Source organism: Mus musculus, chromosome 4, assembly GCF_000001635.26.
Source record: "Mus musculus strain C57BL/6J chromosome 4, GRCm38.p6 C57BL/6J".
Taxonomy (NCBI): Eukaryota; Metazoa; Chordata; class Mammalia; order Rodentia; family Muridae; genus Mus; species Mus musculus.
This window is the reverse complement of record NC_000070.6, coordinates 35,779,165-35,797,206: the sequence shown is the minus strand read 5'-3', so window position 1 is coordinate 35,797,206 and position 18,042 is coordinate 35,779,165. Positions and strand designations below refer to the sequence as shown.

General features: G+C 38.0%; 1 protein-coding gene across 22 annotated transcripts in view; it reads left to right on the top strand.

The window, feature by feature from the left end:
- Window positions 1-18,042, top strand: part of Lingo2 (leucine rich repeat and Ig domain containing 2) — a 1,254,967-nt gene that overhangs the window by 1,154,538 nt on the left and 82,387 nt on the right. The window contains exon 1 of one of the 22 annotated variants that reach the window (XM_006537903.3): window positions 12,969-13,148. The exons of the other annotated variants lie outside the window; for them this stretch is intronic. The gene's annotated coding sequence lies outside the window, so the exon portion shown is untranslated. Of the gene's footprint in view, window positions 1-12,968; window positions 13,149-18,042 lie in introns of those variants that run through there. 22 annotated transcript variants of the gene reach the window in all.

Sequence of the window (18,042 nt, the reverse complement as noted above, 5' to 3'; positions counted from 1 at the left end):
CCAGAAAAGAGATAGTATTTTCAATGGTCAAACCCCACAATGCACAAGACATGAATTATGTATGTTTGTCTCTTTAGAACAAATCAGTGCAGACTGCAGGAGTTGGGGACCCCTGAAAAATTATCTTGGACTGTCTTCTTGGCATCAGAAACTTTGGGATGGAAAAGTGTTGTTTGAAAGAGATTTGAAATCATCACCTTCAGTATTTCAGAAAGAAAGAGTTAGGAATGAGCAGTGACCTGCATTTGTAACTATCATCAGTCAAGATACCAGTAATCAACACATGATTATTATTCTCATCAGCCCAAAGCGTGAGAATAATTGAGTGAAAAAAATCCTCACATTATATGAAATGATTACTGCCTTTGAGCCATAATAAACAATGATTCTGGTCTGGTGCTAGGCAGTAAAACAAATGGGAGCTGCCTGAAGCTGGTGCAGTGCCAGAAACACTACCAAATTCTATAGCCACCAACCCACCCCAGACCTGACTCATTTTTCAGAGCTAAGGAGACACTGCTGAATTTCCCCTCTTAGATGCAGAATTTGACTGCAAGTTTCAGAAGCTGGCTGCTTTATACAAGTCTACTCTCCAGCACTCATGCTCACATTCTCATTTGCCACTTACCAGAACAGTGAGGGTACATTAATTATGGAACATGAAGACCCACTTGTTGGTTTCAAATGTAAGTTGTCAAGCCAGACAGCTAGGAAGGCAGAAGCCATAAAGGTGATGCAATAAAGGGTGTCCTAACTTTCCGGGAGAATAGAATGGAGATAAATGCAGGATCTGAAAAGCCACTCTACTGGGCCTTTTTTTCTGTTAGGTTTCAATAATATAGAGGAATTCTAGGGGACCAATCTCATGCAGCTAGCATGCTGAGCTGGGAAGATCTATAACTACTTTTACAGGAAGTCCATAATTGATAAGCCTTCAGGCTTCCTGGCCTCCTTTTGCAATGCAGGGTCAGCTGTTAGCCCACTAGGCACACTGGATCTTTTAGATACAGCTCTTCGTGCCTCCTGGGATGGTTGCTCTATTTAGACCACAGTTGTTACACTTATAGGCAATAACAACGAAAACTCTAAAATGCTCAAAGGCCATGCAGATTTGCTCAAAGTTCTTATAAAAAGTAGAGGAGTATGGGGCTCAGAGGAGATCTGCTTTCATTTTTAGTCCAAGTATTTAATGTGGTTAGAAGAGGTCACTTCTCACAACAAGAAAGACAGAATATTTGAGAACCCAGTGAAAGAATAGAAGACACAAAAAGAACCTTGAAACACACACACACACACACACACACACACACACACACAGAAAAGAGAGCTGAATCCAGAGGGTTGCAACTGAGAGTTGCTTACCTCAACTTCCATGGAAAGATGTTTCTGAAACCCGAAGCAAGTAAGGAAGGTTCCTTGGCGGTTTGACGAGCTGTCAGTAGCTGAAAGTAAGTTACCTGACGAGAGATTCCTGGTTCCTGCCATGGTTTTAGGAAGCTCATACTTTAGATTCTCTAAAAAAAATTACCAGATAGTAACATTAAATAGACAGAAAATACCAATACTTGGATTTTTCGGGAGAGAAAAAAAAAACACTATGAAATATGCTCAAATCATTTTTCATAGCAAATGTTTATTATCAAAAAAAATAAAAAAATAAAACCAGAGCCTCATCATTCCAGAAAAGGCATTCTCTTCTCTGACCCAACGGCACTGAGCTTCTCTATTTTTTTCCGGAATGTGAGGAAATCAGGAAATACTTGTAGAGGTCAATATCCAAGAAATACATGCCAGTTAAAATATGTGCAAGTTTTCCTTCACATACCTTTCCACTAAGTAATGGCAGTGGGCTCTATTGAACCAAGGACAGAGTATACACAAGACACAGATTGAGAAGATTTGAAAATCTCTAGTAACAAAAAAAAAAAAAAAAAAAAAAAAGTATAGCAAACATCAAGCCCACTCCAACTCTTCACCAGGCCAAGAGTAAACACACAGCAGAGGGCTATTCACCTCAGCTCCACATTCCTAATCCACTGTGTCCAGTTTTTAACAGATGATCTCCAAATATGAAAGAAGAAGGAGGAGGAAGAAGAGGAGGAGGAGGAGAAGAAGAAGAAGAAGAGAGAGAGAGAGAGGAAGGAAGGAAGGAAGGAAGGAAGGAAGGAAGGAAGGAAGGAAGGAAGGAAGGAAGGAAGAGAAAAAGAAAAAGAAAAAGGAAAAGGAAAAGGAAAAGAAAAAGAAAAAGAAAAAGAAAAAGAAAGGGAAAAAGATAAAGACGAAAGCAAGAAGTCTTATAATCTGAAGAGACAGAGACAATAATCTGACTCACACAGACATGGGTTTTGGAATTCTTGTGAAAATGGGACTCAACTAGTACTGTGTATTAAATGCTCCATGGGATGTGTAGAAAGCAGACATGAACAAATATGTAATGCAGTCAGTAAAATGGAAATGTGAAGACGCAAAAATTATATTTAATGACAGAAGGGGAGAGTGATTTCAGTGAACTTATCAAGAAACCATTAAGAATCCAGGAAATGATAAATGGTCTATGAGATGGGTCAATAAAATCTTATAAACCAGAATGCAAATAGTGAGAGATAACAATAGTTTATGCAAGAATAATGGAATAATTCCAAAGAAATAGGAAGCATAATTGGAAAACAAAAAATAATCAAAGTAATGATGAGCATAACTTCTCACAAATTATACTTACTATAGTTCAGACCCAAGAAACTTCAATTTAAGAAAATAAAATAAAATAAAATAAAACTTTCACCTAACCACATTGTATTCATAGTATAGAAAATAAAACAAGAAAAGAACATCATTGGAATGAAGCCCAGGATGGTGGGTAGAAGAAAAATTAGAGACAGGAAGAGCCACAGGGCTTCAGATGTAGCTTAGTTTGTCGAGTGTTTGTGGAACACACACAAAGCCCTAGGTTCACTTGCTCACAGTCCATAAAACAGATATGGTGGTGCATAATTGTAATCTTGGCATTCAGGAGGTAGAGGTAGGAGGATCATGAGTTCAGGGCGATTCTCATCTACACAGTGAGTTCAAAGCTGGGCTGCACTTTGAAATTCTGTCTCAAAAATACCAAGTCATACAAATTGCATCAAATTTGCAAAAACATATTATACAAACAAGAAGATCATAGAGTGATATACTTGTGCTGGTGAGAGAGATAAAAGTAGAATATCCTATGAAATTATTGTCCAAATATGAAGGAATTAAAAGGATTCAGGCCAAATAGAGGGATTTCATTGTCCTGAAAAATCTAGCATACAAGAAATGCTAAAATGGATACCTTATGGAGACATAAGTCAGAAAGTGAAATGTGTATCAACAAAAGAAGTATAACATAGAAGAAATAGAGATAGAAAAGATATTTTATTTTTCTTATTCTTAATTGGTGCAAAAGACAGCTGCTTAACTTCAGCAGCTGTGCATTTTGTGATTGTCGCCTGTGGGTTTGTGAGATGAATTATGGAAGTACCATATGTATGGTAGCGAGGGATTGGAAATATCCTGTTAAAAATACTTGTACACTGCATCAAATACTGCAGTGGTATTTAAAGATCTGCTTATATTACTTTAAATATTTGTATTAATAATATTTTAAGTGAGAATTTTATGAGAAAAGATTGCTGTTATAATAGAGAAGATCAAAGGGTGACATATAAAATCCTCAACTAAATGCAAAGAAGGAATCAAAATATCAGAGAATAACTGTAATAAGTGAAACACAGACTGAGAGTCGTAGGACATCCCAACACTCAAAAGACCAATTGCAAGGTGTCAGCCTGGACTCTATGATGAGACATGTTTTAAAAGAGCAAAATCATTTATAGACACGGTGAATATGAACTTTATGGGATAAGTAGTTGTTTTAAGTGTTTATGGCTGAACAAAGAAACTATGTAATAAAGATCATAGATCATAAAAGTGAATTAGAGAGAAGAAAAGACCCAACACAATGATTCTATGATATTTCTAAGAAACCAAATTTAGAGGTCAAATTTTGGGTTAAAAGTGAAGGGATGAAAAATCTTCCATAGTTATAAACAAATGAGCCATACTACCTCAAATAAAGATAATTAACTTCAAAGCACAGAGAATTATCAGGGACAAAGAAAAGCATTGCATCATGATACATTGGGCATTTCTCCAATAATACAATTCAAAATGCAAAACACAAACCCACAGGAAGACCAATGAGGTCAGAGCTCACAGAACAGCAAGGAGACATTGACAAATCCATCATTATATTTGGAAACATTAACAGCCTTCTTTAAAAATTGATAGCTCAAACAGGAAGAAAAATCATTTAGAAGATAGTTGCTATCAAAAGCACTACTGATTTGACCTGAATGACATTTGAGAAGTCTCCTAGAATCTTGAGTCTTATAAAACCAAATTTGCCACCTTCTTAGGCTCACACACAATAGTCACCAGGTTAGACCACACTGCTGCATGAAAATCTCAACTTTAAAATAATAATAAAAAAAACATATGATATTCTCAGATCACAATAGAATTAAAGCAAAATAAGCAAAGGGAATATCTGGGGAAAAATCACAAAATTATTTAAAATTAAACCACAGACATCTTAAATAACACATAGTCAAGGGAAAAAATATGTTAACAGTAAATATTTTTGATTGAAAGGGAATGAAAGAATATTTTATAATAATTTGTACATTATAATGAAAATGGCATATACAATCCAATTTGAACCATCACATGCTTGACTCCTAGAAACCAGGGAAAGCAAGATGGCAAGGATGAGGAAAGACAGAGAAGTGATGCTTAGGTGTCATCAGAAAGGAGTAAGACACTCTCTTATGGGACTGCAGAGTGTTACTGCTATAGAGTATATAGATAATATGCTAATTACTTCCAAAGGTAGGAAACAGGGAACCTGAATGTTCTAACCTTACAGGAAGGATAGATGCTAAAGAAGATAAAAGTATCCCCAGATCTTCAGCGCAATCTCGGCGGAAGGCCCCAAAGTCCCCAGAGGACTCTCCGGGTCCTTGAGAACACTGATGAGTGGAAAGCAACATCAGTTCCATAAAATCCACAGGGTCTTGTGCTAGCAGCAACAGGGTCAAAGGACAAAGGCAGGCCCTAGCACACCCAGAAACTTGGGATCACTGAGACCAGTCTAAGCAGGAGAGCACGTGGGCAACAGAAGAAACAGAGCTTCTTGGACAGTGTCCCTTCGGGCCTTCATCCTCAGCCAGGAGACAGAGCTGAGACCCAGACCCCTGGACACTTTCCCTACCAGAGGAGAGTCGGCCTGGAGGGTCTGACCCCAGGAATCAGGAGGTGGATCTGAGCTCCAGATTTCTATGCACCTTCCCTGCAAGAGGAGAGCTTGCCTGCAGAGAGTGTTGTGGCCACTGGGACACAGGAGAGAGTTGGTCTCCCAGGAATAAAGAATCACAGGAGGAACAAGCTCCAGCCAGAGACAGCTATAACAACTAACACTAGAGATTACCAGATGGCAAAAGTTAAACGAAAGAATCTTATTAACAGAAACCAGGACCACTGGGCATCATCAGAACCCAGTACACCCACCACAGTGAGTGCTGGATGCCCCAACACATCCGAAAAGCAAGATTCAGATATAAAATCATATCACATGATGCTGGTAGAGGATTATAAGAAGGAAATTAATAACTCAATTAAAGAAATACAGGAGAACAATGCTAAACAGGTAGAATCCCTTAAAGAGGAAACACAAAAATTCCTTAAAGAGTTACAGGAAAACACAACCAAACAGGTGATGGAATTGAACAAAACCATCCAAGATCTAAAAATGAAAGTAGAAATAATGAAGAAAACCCAAAGGGAGACAACGCTAGAGATAGAAACCCCAGGAAAGAAATCGGAAACCATGGATGTGAGCATCAGCAACAGGATACAAGAGATAGAAGAGAGACTGTCAGGTATAGAAAATCCCATAGAGAATATGGACACAACAATCAAAGAAAATGTAAAATGCAAAAAGATCCTAACCCAAAACATCCAGGAAATCCAGGGTACAATGAGAAGACCAAACCAACTGATAATACGTATGGATGAGAATGAAGATTTTCAACTTAAAGGGCCAGTAAATATCTTCAACAAAATTATAGAAGAAAACTTCCCATACCTAAAGAAAGAGATGTCCATGAACATACAAGAAGCCTACAGAACTCCAAATAAACTGGACCAGAAAAGAAATTCCTCCTGACACATAATAATCAGAACAACAAATGCACTAAATAAAGATAGAATATTAAAAGCAGTAAGGGAAAAAGGTCAAGTAACACATAAAGACAGACCTATTAGAATTTCACCAGACTTCTCACCAGAGTATATGAAAGCTTGGAGAGAGGTTATACAGACCCTAAGAGAACACAACTGCTAGCCCAGGCTACTATACCCAGCAAAACTCTCAATTACCATAGATGGAGAAACCAAAGTATTCCATGACAAAACCAAAATCACACAATACCTTTCCAAAAATCCAGCCCTTCAGAGGATAATAATGGGAAAACACCAACACAAGGACAGAAACCACGCCCTAGAAAAAGCAAAAAATAATCCTACAACAAACCTAAAACAAGACAGCCACAAGAACAGAATCCCAACTCTAACAACAAAATAACAGGAAGCAACAATTACTTTTCCGTAATATCTCTTAATATCAATGGACACAATCCCCCCAGTAAAAAGACATAGACTAACAGACTGGTTACATAAACAGGACACAATTTTTTGCTGTTTACAGGAAACCCACCTCAGGGAAAAAGGCAGACACTACCTCAGGGTAAAAGGCTGGAAAACAATTTTCTAAGCAAATGGTCCAAAGAAACAAGCTGGAGTAGCCATTCTAATATCAAATAAAGTGACTTCCAACCCAAAGTTATGAAAAAAGACAAGGAGGGGCACTTCATACTCATCAAAGGTAAAATCTTCCAAGATGAACTCTAAATTCTGAATATCTATGTTCCAAATGCAAGGGCATCCACGTTCATTAAAGAAACTTTAGTAAAGCTCAAAGCACATATTGCACCTCACACAATAATAGTGGGAGACTTCAACACCCCACTCTCATCAATGGATCCTGGAAATAGAAATTAAACAGAGGCACATTGAAACTAACATAAGTTATGAAACAAGTGGATTTAACATATATCTACACAAAAATTTATCCTAAAACAAAAGGATATACCTTCTTCTCAGCACCTCATTGCACCTTCTCCAAAATCGAGCACAAACCAGGCCTCAACAGATACAAAAATATTGAAGTTATCCCATGCATCCTAACTGAAAAAATGTTCAACATCCTTAATCATCAGGGAAATGCAAATCAAAACAACCCTGAGATTCCACCTCACACCAGTCAGAATGGCTAAGATCAAAAATTCAGGTGACAGCAGATGCTGGCGAGGATATGGATAAAGAGGAACACTCCTCCATTGTTGGTGGGATTGCAAGCCGGTACAACCACTCTGGAAATCAGTCTGGCAGTTCCTCAGAAAATTGGACGTAGTACTAGCGGAAGATCCAGCAATTCCTTTCCTGGGAATATACCCAGAAGATGTTTCAACTAGTAAGAAAGACACATGTTCCACTATGTTCATAGCAGCCTTATTTATAATAGCCAGAAGCTGGAAAGAACCCAGATGTCCCTCGGCAGAGGAATGGATACAGAAAATGTGGTACATTTACACAATGGAGTACTACTCAGCTATTAAAAAGAATGAATTCATGAAATTCTTAGGCAAATGGATGCATCTGGAGGATATCATCCTGAGTGAGGTAACCCAATAACAAAAGAACACATATGGTATGCACTCACTTATAAGTGGATGTTAGCCCAGAAACTTAGAATATCCAAGACACAATTTGCAAAACTCAAGAAAATTAAGAAGAAGGAAGACCAAAGGGTAGAAACTTCATTCCTCCTTATAATAGGGAACAAAATACCCATTCAAGGAGTTACAAAGACAAAGTTTGGATCTGAGGCAAGAGGATAGACCATCCAAAGACTGTCCCACCCGGAGATCCATCCCATCATCAGCCACCAAACGCAGACACTATGCCAGCAAAATTTTGCTGAAAGGACACTGGTATTGCTGTCTCTGGTGAGGCTATGCCAGTGCCTGGCAAATACAGAAGTGGATGCTCACAATCATCTATAGGATGGAACAAGGGGCCCCCAATGGAGGAGCGAGAGAAAGTACCCAAGGAGCTGAAGGAGTCTGCAACCCTATAGGTGGAACAATAATATGAACTAACCAGTACCCCCAGAGCCTGTATCTCTAGCTGCATATGTAGTAGAAGATGGCCTAGTCGGCCATCAATGGGAAGAGAGGCCCCTTGGTCTTGCAAACTTTATATGCCTCAGTACAGAGGAACGCCAGGGCCAAGAAGTGGGAGTGGGTGGTTAGGGGATCAGGGCGGGGTGGGGGGTGGTTGAGAAGGGACTTTCGGGATAGCATTTGAAATGTAAATGAAGAAAATATCTAATAAAAAATTGAAAAAAGTATCCCCATACATGTACAAATATGTATACTACATGCATCTATGCTGAATTATTCATTCACAGTTCTTTCAAGTGCTGTCCTGCCTTTCCAGAAAGACTGACAGAACAGTCTAGTGCCTTTGTTCTCAACCTGTGGGTCACAGCCCTTTGAGGGGGTCTAATAACACTTTCACAGGGGTAGCATAGCAGATAGCCTGCATTTCAGATATTTACATTATGATTCATAACAGTAGCAAAATTGCAGTTGTGAAGAAGCAATGAAATAATTTTATGGCTGGGGGTCATCACAACATAAGGATCTATATAAAGTGTTGCAACATGAGAAAGATTGAGAATCATTGATCTAGAGCATAAACATATAGAATGCCTAATATAAAGATAGCATTAAGCATGGAAGTGACTGATTGTTACTCTTTGTTACTTACTTTCATCTGTTAGCTGGATACACCTAGAGCAATCTGGGAAAAGAGCCTCAGTTGAGGAATTTTCCAGCTTATTTTTCACTTAGAATCATGTCTGTGGGGGAAATTTTTTTAACTGAAATAGATAGACATAGAATGGCTGTATTACACTCCCATGGCAGGGTTTACTCTAGAAGAGTGAAGAAAGCTAAGTAAAACAGCAAGCAGCCAGGGGGTCAAAGTGTGTATTCTCTCTCTTTTTAAGTGAGGATGTGATAATTTAAATCCCTGCCTCCGATAAATCCCTCTCTAGGATAAAGGACTGGAACCTAGCAGTGTAAGCCAAATAAACCCCTTTTCCTCTATGTGGAATTTTTAGGGTATTTGTCACAATAAGATACACAAAACCTAAGACAACCTATTCCAGTGTTTCTGTTTTGGCCAAGGCTATGCATCATTAGAGTAACATGTCAGACTTCTTTCTCGAGGGTGTGATTCTGCCTGGTCTCACGTGTTCCTGGGAACCTTATTTTTAACAAATGCCCTCTAGTGATTATAAAGACTAGGTAAGTTTACCTTATCTCTCTCCTCACTTGACTGGCCAAACCTGATGTCCAAGGAGATAGCAGATCTCACCAAATGACATTCACAAGCTGATGAAATTAACCAAAGAGATGAGAATTAACAACTAAAATCAATCTTATATTTTTAGAAAATGTACTAATGTTTTTGTAGTCCTTAAGAAAACTGGTTTTAAAAACAAATTTACAACATAAGTATAGGTATAAATAACTAAATAGGAATCAGACATAACTGTATCACTTCCAGATGAACTCTTTCAAATTTGGTGAATCTGGCTTATTTAGTTGGTATGGCTTTACTCGTAGGTTAAATATATTTTACTATATTATTAACCACAATACTCCTTTTTCCCCTGGCAGTCAGACATTGAAATCAGGACTTCACACATGCTAGGCAAGTGCTGCATCATATTCCCAGCTCAGAATATGCTGTTTACATGTCTTCAAATTGTCACATTGATGATCTTTGCATTTCACCTCGGTAAGCAGATACCAAGTGAGGAAGCCATCTTTCCTTTTCTTTTTTTCCCTGGACTCTCCCTCTCTGCTCACTAACTGTGGTGAACTTTAGGCATGTGTACTAGTTAGGACGTTATTCCTATGAAGAGACACTATGGCCAAAGCAACTCTTATAAAGGAAACCATTTAACTGGGGCTGATTTCATAGTTCAGCGGTTTAGTCCATTATCATCATGGAGGAAAGCATGGTGACACGCAGGCAGACATGATTCTGGAGATGGAACCAAGAACACTACATCTTAATCTACAGTCAGCAGAAAGTGACAGTGAGCTACTTGTTCTGGCTTGGGCTTCTAAAAGCTCAAAGCCCACCCACAGTCACATATTTCCTCCAGAAAGGCCTCACCTACTCAAACAAGGTCACACCTCCTAATAGTGCCATTCCCTGTGGGCCTTTGAGGGGTGGGCATTTTCAATCAAATCATCACAGCATACATTTGCAAACCCATTACTAGAAGGTAATGGCTCTGACTCCAATGGAAATGATGTGCTTTTTGGGTACATGACTTAGTCTTAGATTTAAGAACATCAATCAAAACAACCCAGAAGATGAGACATTCAGAAGAGCATACTGTACCTCAGTCTTCAGACATGAATGTTTGCGAAGGGTGAGAACTACCTCAGAAATCCTGGATATTAAACCAGGCCTCTGCTGAGTGAGCTGCCTAACCACCTTCCATTGAATCGACTGCCAGGATTAACTTTTGGTCCTATTTGGAGTCTAAAGCAAATTAACTAAAATTAGCATAGGTATCAAGTAGAGTAGAGAAAAGGAAGCAAATTAAAATTTAAAAATGAAGGTCAGTGGTCATGAAATTCAAATCAAATGCATTTCCCAAAAGAAGCCATCTTTGAACATCAGCATACACAGATTCTCTGAATACGTTCCTAACAAATATCTTTTGTGTGCAGGTATTCATTTATTTTTCCCCTATAATGCTCAGCACAATGTATACCATGTGCTCACAGGACCTATTATTGTAAAATCAGAGTCCACATCAATTTTACTCACTATTGAAACAGAAATATTCAGTACAATTCATAGTCATAGCTACTATGTATGATAGATAAATGGTTAAAATAAATGAATAATGAAGAAGTCTCTGAAATATTTTTATACTGTGTTTCTCATGAAATCTTGGTTTATAAGGCAAGCAAGGATCATCTGTTATAAAGCATTTTGAATAAGAAAAGAGAAAAAAAAATCTCCCCTTTTGTGACCAGTGTTCTTTTCCCTAGATGTATATTCTGGCACAACCTGTTTACCAAGAAGAGAGATAGCACCTTTGGCATTCTGCCCTTTCCTCTCTCAGTGGTTTCTGATTCTTCCTAAGTCCTGTTTTCCTAATATAATGAAAACTTTCCAATATCATAATCAATATCTAATAAGGAAATTTAGCTGGTCAACCTAAAACATACAGAATTGAAAGACGGAAGAAAGACGAATGATTCCCTCCTTTTGCCTAAACATCAAACTCATACTTTCAGAGATCATTTGCTTTTCAAGCACCTAACAGAACAATTTATTAGTTAAATTTTTCTACACTTTTCCCCACATTTATTCTATGTGGTTTGATAGTATAAAGTTTTAATAATTCTGAATTGGATTATTGAAAATATGTACAAATTTTGTATGCAGACACAAAGCTTTCCCTGAAATCTATTAAAATACTTACTATAAGTTATGACTTAGCTAATTGTTAATTGGAGGTGAATAAGATCATTAAGTTCAGGTGGGAGAAATTTTCTATTATACCTACCACCCCAAAGTTACTTTCTACTGAAAAAAAATTCAGTTTTGTTAAGGGTTATTCAATTGTTATTTTGTGAGAAAGTCATGGAGAGCCCAAGTATGTCTTAAATTAAAACATCTTTGTGTTCTATATAATAGTTTTCATAAGAACAATACAGCTTATAAATCTATTCTCAATTAATTATAGAAGCTCCTCAATTATGTGATTATTTTCATTTTTATACAGTGTTGCCTCTTCTGTATAGTAGTTCCAAATGTTAACACATACTTAGATTCTTGAAAGCACTATCACAGATGTATCTCATACAAAACCTTTAAGAGTAGGACTTCTCAGCATACAACTGCTATATGACCCAGTAAAAGCAATTTAATATGTTATTGTAGAGACACAAAAAATATAAAACACACACACATATATACATATAATGAACATAAACACATGTTTATTAATCTACTGAGATATATTCACTAGATTAATATTTATTGATACATTTTTCATGATGGTCAGGAAATTCAAAGCATGATCTGATTATAAATTGGAAACTACTTGCCATTTCTCAGATTCCAAGCATTTGCTAATGGTATACAGGGAGAATGCCACTGAACTGATCTAATTCAAGGTTCTTGAGCGCAGTTAAATGCTAGTTTCACATTCTTCTGCCTTGTAGTCTAGACGCTTGTGTAAGTATGCAGAGGACTAATGGACCAGTGGCAGAAATTATCAAAACAATGAGGAGTACTTCTGTCAAGAGACTATTATACAATTATAATTAAAATCCATTAGTGATTGCAATTTTTGTCACTTTCCCCCCTTTGGTGAGTGTTCTTTATTTTCTTCCAGCTCAGTTGGCTAATTTTACAGAATAATTTTCCTAATACTGAAGCACACTGGCTGTGCTCCTGTATCTAAAGGCGGCTTGTACATTAACACACTGTAATTGCAGGTCTGTAAGATGTCAGATCTGAAGAACTTCACTGCAGAAACGGAGAGCAGACTCCCAGGGCGTGCACTCTTCAGTTCAGTAGTGCTGAGTATGCCTAAGGACTGGAAAGTAACTGGAAATAAAAGAAGGGACACTTCAAAATCCTCCTTCTTTAGTTAGAAATATCCTTTCACTTAAAAATCTAATGATTGGTTAAAACCTTGTCATCTCCCAGTTTCATCTGCTCAGAGGATAAAGGCACTACACATTCTTGACTTCCGTGTTTTCCATCACCAAGTTGAAATCTGTATGAATAATGAAGAATCAGAAATCTCTTCTTTGTGGAAGGCCTCTGCTTCATATTAGCAGACAAGGACCTTTCCACAAAGCAACACACAGGCTTCAAAGTGGAAAGAGAAGGTAAATGTTATGAAATTAATGGTAGAGGTATTGTCAACCACTTCTTGTCTGCCACATTTGGACACCCACACTTGATAATTGTTGGAATTCAATAATCTTGAAGCCAAATGTTGACAGAGTACATGGGGCTCTTATATAATAACTCAGGCTTGGGGACAAAGGGTAAGATGTGTCTAAAATATGAAGAGTTTAAAAAGAATCATCAATGAAATACAAAAATAGGACACTCTGTATGTGAAAAGAGATCACTTACTCTAAAGCATGGAGACTGAAGAAGCAGTGCTCAGAAAGAAAGCTCAGATATCTGATGTTAAAAATAACAGCAATACACAGCTCTGAAACTGGCAAAGCAGTTGCTGGTCAAAATGTTTATCCCTAGCAATAAACACCAGTTGTTCCAGAGTCCTTTCAAGAAAAGTATATGCTAGGACATCCTTCTTGAATTAATTATGCAGTCAGAGCCACAGTAGACTCTGCAGCTTCATTTTTGGTCCATAGCAATTGGATTTCTCTGTACTTTATACATTGAGGCTCTGTGTAGGATTATATTTAGGGAAAAGACAGGTTATCGTGCTTTAAAAGTGATCCCCTACAACAGTGAGAAGGCTGATCCTCAGAGCTCAGGTGTCAGGGTTCATACAGTTACTACTTCAACATTTCATTGCCATGGAATAATCTTTGTGTATATATATCACTCTCCCCCTTTATCTATTGATGGACATTTGTATGGTTTGTACTTTTTGGTTGATATAAAAATAGTACTATGAATATTCATGTAAGGGTCTTGGCATAGACATAGTGTAAGGATTTCTGGATGATATGATCTGCATAACCATCATCACTGTGAGTTTATTCGGTTGGCTTCCAAAAATTATCCATTCTCACCAGCAATCCCATGTTTTCATGTTTCTACTAAAAGGTGCTATTTTCTATCATCTTTTAAATTGTCTTTGTTACAGTAGAAGCACATACTCTTGAGCTCCTCGCCTGCTCTTTCCTGAAACTTTATTATGTTTACATCTACTCAAGTACTTCATGATTTTTTAAAAAAATATATGTGTAAAGTGTCTGTTCAAAATGTTTACTCATTTTAATTTAGTTTTTATTATTTATTTTTAATATAAAGTCAAAAGGTATCCATACATAGCCTAGATATAGCTCTCTTATCAGATAAATGATTTATAAACGTTTTCTTTTGTTCTCTGGCTCACCTGTTCACTTTGTCACTACTATTATATAAAGCAAAAATGTGCACTTAGAGACCAATTTGTCTTTTCCCCGCTTCACATATAATTTAGGTATTATAACTAAATTTTTATCTGAATCAAATTCACGATGACTTACCTCTACTTTTTTTTTCTAGGAATTTTGCTATTAATATGTTCATAAACATATGGGTATCTAGTGTAAAAACAAAAAAAGCACTGTTTCCTCTTTGAATTATGTTAGTATTATCTTAACAAAATCAGTGGATTTATTTCTGGATTTTCAATCTGTTCTGTCACTATCTCTATACTATATCACACAGTTTTGATTACCATCATTTTGTAGTAAGTTTTCAAACTAAAACTCTACAATATTCTTCTTTTTCAGAATTGTGGGGTCCCCTTTAGCTCTTTGTGAATTCTAAATCAGCTTTCTCATTTCTGAAAAGCAGGAGAGTGAAAGGAATTTGTATGTTCAGCAGGATATCTGTATGTACTACGGCAACAGCAATGCTGCTGCTATTAATAACAGTTATTTCTGTGGCTTCACATTCTGATTGTTCATAAGTACCCTTTATGTTTTGCATTTCCATTCATTTATTAATTATAACAGATTTCAGATTCTTCAGGGTTTTCTGTATCTAAGATGGTCCTTAACAGAGTTAAGCTTTGTTACTTCCTTTGCTATCTTTAAGCCCTTCCTTTCTTTCTCTTTCACAATTGCTTCACAAACAGCCTTCTTCCTTTGACACCTTTCACAGAAATCCACCTCACCTTTGCAGGCCTTTACGAAGGCTTCTTCATATATTCTTTATATATGACTTCTTCTGAAAAATGGTACAGATGAGAGCCATCTTAGAATGTTTCACAAAAGAGCCTGGCTTCAACACAGAGTGGCCATTCACTGAACAGTCTAAACTCTGTGGAAGATGTCTCTCTATGTCCTTAGAAGGGAAAGGAGTGCCCACCCGCTGAGACTTTACTTCTTAAATTTGTACCATGATAGAAGAGAAACCAAACTCCATCTAGTATCAGAAAATCCTCATCCGTGAAGTGTGTTTCTTGTGACTTTGACTAAGCTGCTCATATGTCCCCACTGGTTGGTTACAAGTTAGCGTGGTTCTTCAGCCTACTTGTCACAGGGTTATTATAAAAATAGCTGTGGACAAGTCCCTTCCTCTCGACTCGAGCCCTGGGCTACCTTGCCAGCAGAGTCTTGCCCAACACCCGCAAGGGCCCACATGGGACTCCCCACGGGATCCTAAGACCTCTGGTGAGTGGAACACAGCGCCTGCCCCAATCCAATCGCGCAGAACCTGAGACTGCAGTACATAGGGAAGCAGGCTACCCGGGCTTGATCTGGGGCACAAACCCCTTCCGCTCCACTCGAGCCCCGGGCTACCTTGCCAGCGGAGTCGCCTAACACCCGCAAGGGCCCACACAGGATTCCACACGAGATCCTAAGACCTCTAGTGAGTGGAACACAACTTCTGCCAGGAGTCTCGTTCGAACACCAGATATCTGGGTACCTGCCCTGCAAGAAGAGAGCTTGCCTGCAGAGAATACTCTGCCCACTGAAACTAAGGAGAGTGCTACCCTCCAGGTCTGCTTATAGAGGCTAACAGAGTCACCTGAAGAACAAGCTCTTAACAGTGACAACTAAAACAGCTAGCTTCAGAGATTACCAGATGGCGAAAGGCAAATGTAAGAATCCTACTAACAGAAATCAAGACCACTCACCATCATCAGAACGCAGCACTCCCACCCCACCTAGTCCTGGGCACGCCAACACAACCGAAAATCTAGACCCAGATTTAAAAACATTTCTCATGATGATGATAGAGGACATCAAGAAGGACTTTCATAAGTCACTTAAAGAATTACAGGAGAGCACTGCTAAAGAGTTACAGGCCCTTAAAGAAAAGTAGGAAAACAGCCAAACAGGTAGAAATCATTAAAGAAAAACAGGAAAACACATCCAAACAGGTGATGGAAATGAACAAAACCATACTAGAACTAAAAGGGGAAGTAGACACAATAAAGAAAACCCAAAGCGAGGCAACGCTGGAGATAGAAACCCTAGGAAAGAGATCTGGAACCATAGATGCGAGCATCAGCAACAGATTACAAGAAATGGAAGAGAGAATCTCAGGTGCAGAAGATTCCATAGAGAACATCGACACAACAGTCAAAGAAAATACAAAATGCAAAAGGATCCTAACTCAAAACATCCAGGTAATCCAGGACACAATGAGAAGACCAAACCTACGGATAATAGGAATTGATGAGAATGAAGATTTTCAACTTAAAGGACCAGCTAATATCTTCAACAAAATAATAGAAGAAAACTTCCCAAACATAAAAAAAGAGATGCCCATGATCATACAAGAAGCCTACAGAACTCCAAATAGACTGGACCAGAAAAGAAATGCCTCCCGACACATAATAATCAGAACAACAAATGCACTAAATAAAGATAGAATATTAAAAGCAGTAAGGGAGAAAGGTCAAGTAACATATAAAGGAAGGCCTATCAGAATTACACCAGACTTTTCACCAGAGACTATGAAAGCCAGAAGAGCCTGGACAGATGTTATACAGACACTAAGAGAACACAAATGCCAGCCCAGGCTACTATACCCAGCCAAACTCTCAATTACCATAGATGGAGAAACCAAAGTATTCCACGACAAAAACAAATTCACACAATATCTTTCCACAAATCCAGCCCTTTAAAGGATAATAACAGAAAAGAAGCAATACAAGGACGGAAATAACGCCCTAGAACAACCAAGAAAGTAATCATTCAACAAACCAAAAAGAAGACAGCCACAAGAACAGAATGCCAACTCTAACAACAAAAATAAAAGGAAGCAACAATTACTTTTCCTTAATATCTCTTAATATCAATGGACTCAATTCCCCAATAAAAAGACATAGACTAACAGACTGGCTACACAAACAGGACACAACATTCTGCTGCTTACAGGAAACCCATCTCAGGGAAAAAGACAGACACTACCTCAGAGTGAAAGGCTGGAAAACAATTTTCCAAGCAAATGGACTGAAGAAACAAGCTGGAGTAGCCATTTTAATATCGGATAAAATCGACTTCCAACCCAAAGTTATCAAAAAAGACAAGGAGGGACACTTCATACTCATCAAAGGTAAAATCCTCCAAGAGGAACTCTCAATTCTGAATATCTACGCTCCAAATGCAAGGGCAGCCACATTCATTAGAGACACTTTAGTAAAGCTCAAAGCATACATTGCACCTCACACAATAATAGTGGGAGACTTCAACACACCACTTTCTTCAAAGGACAGATCGTGGAAACAGAAACTAAACAGGGACACAGTGAAACTAACAGAAGTTATGAAACAAATGGACCTGACAGATATCTACAGAACATTTTATCCTAAAACAAAAGGATATACCTTCTTCTCAGCACCTCACGGGACCTTCTACAAAATTGACCATATAATTGGCCACAAAACAGGCCTCAATAGATACAAAAATATTGAAATTGTCCCATGTATCCTATCAGACCACCATGGCCTAAGACTGATCTTCAATAACAACATAAATAATGGAAAGGCAACATTCACGTGGAAACTGAATAACACTCTTCTCAATGATACCTTGGTCAAGGAAGGAATAAAGAAAGAAATTAAAGACTTTTTAGAGT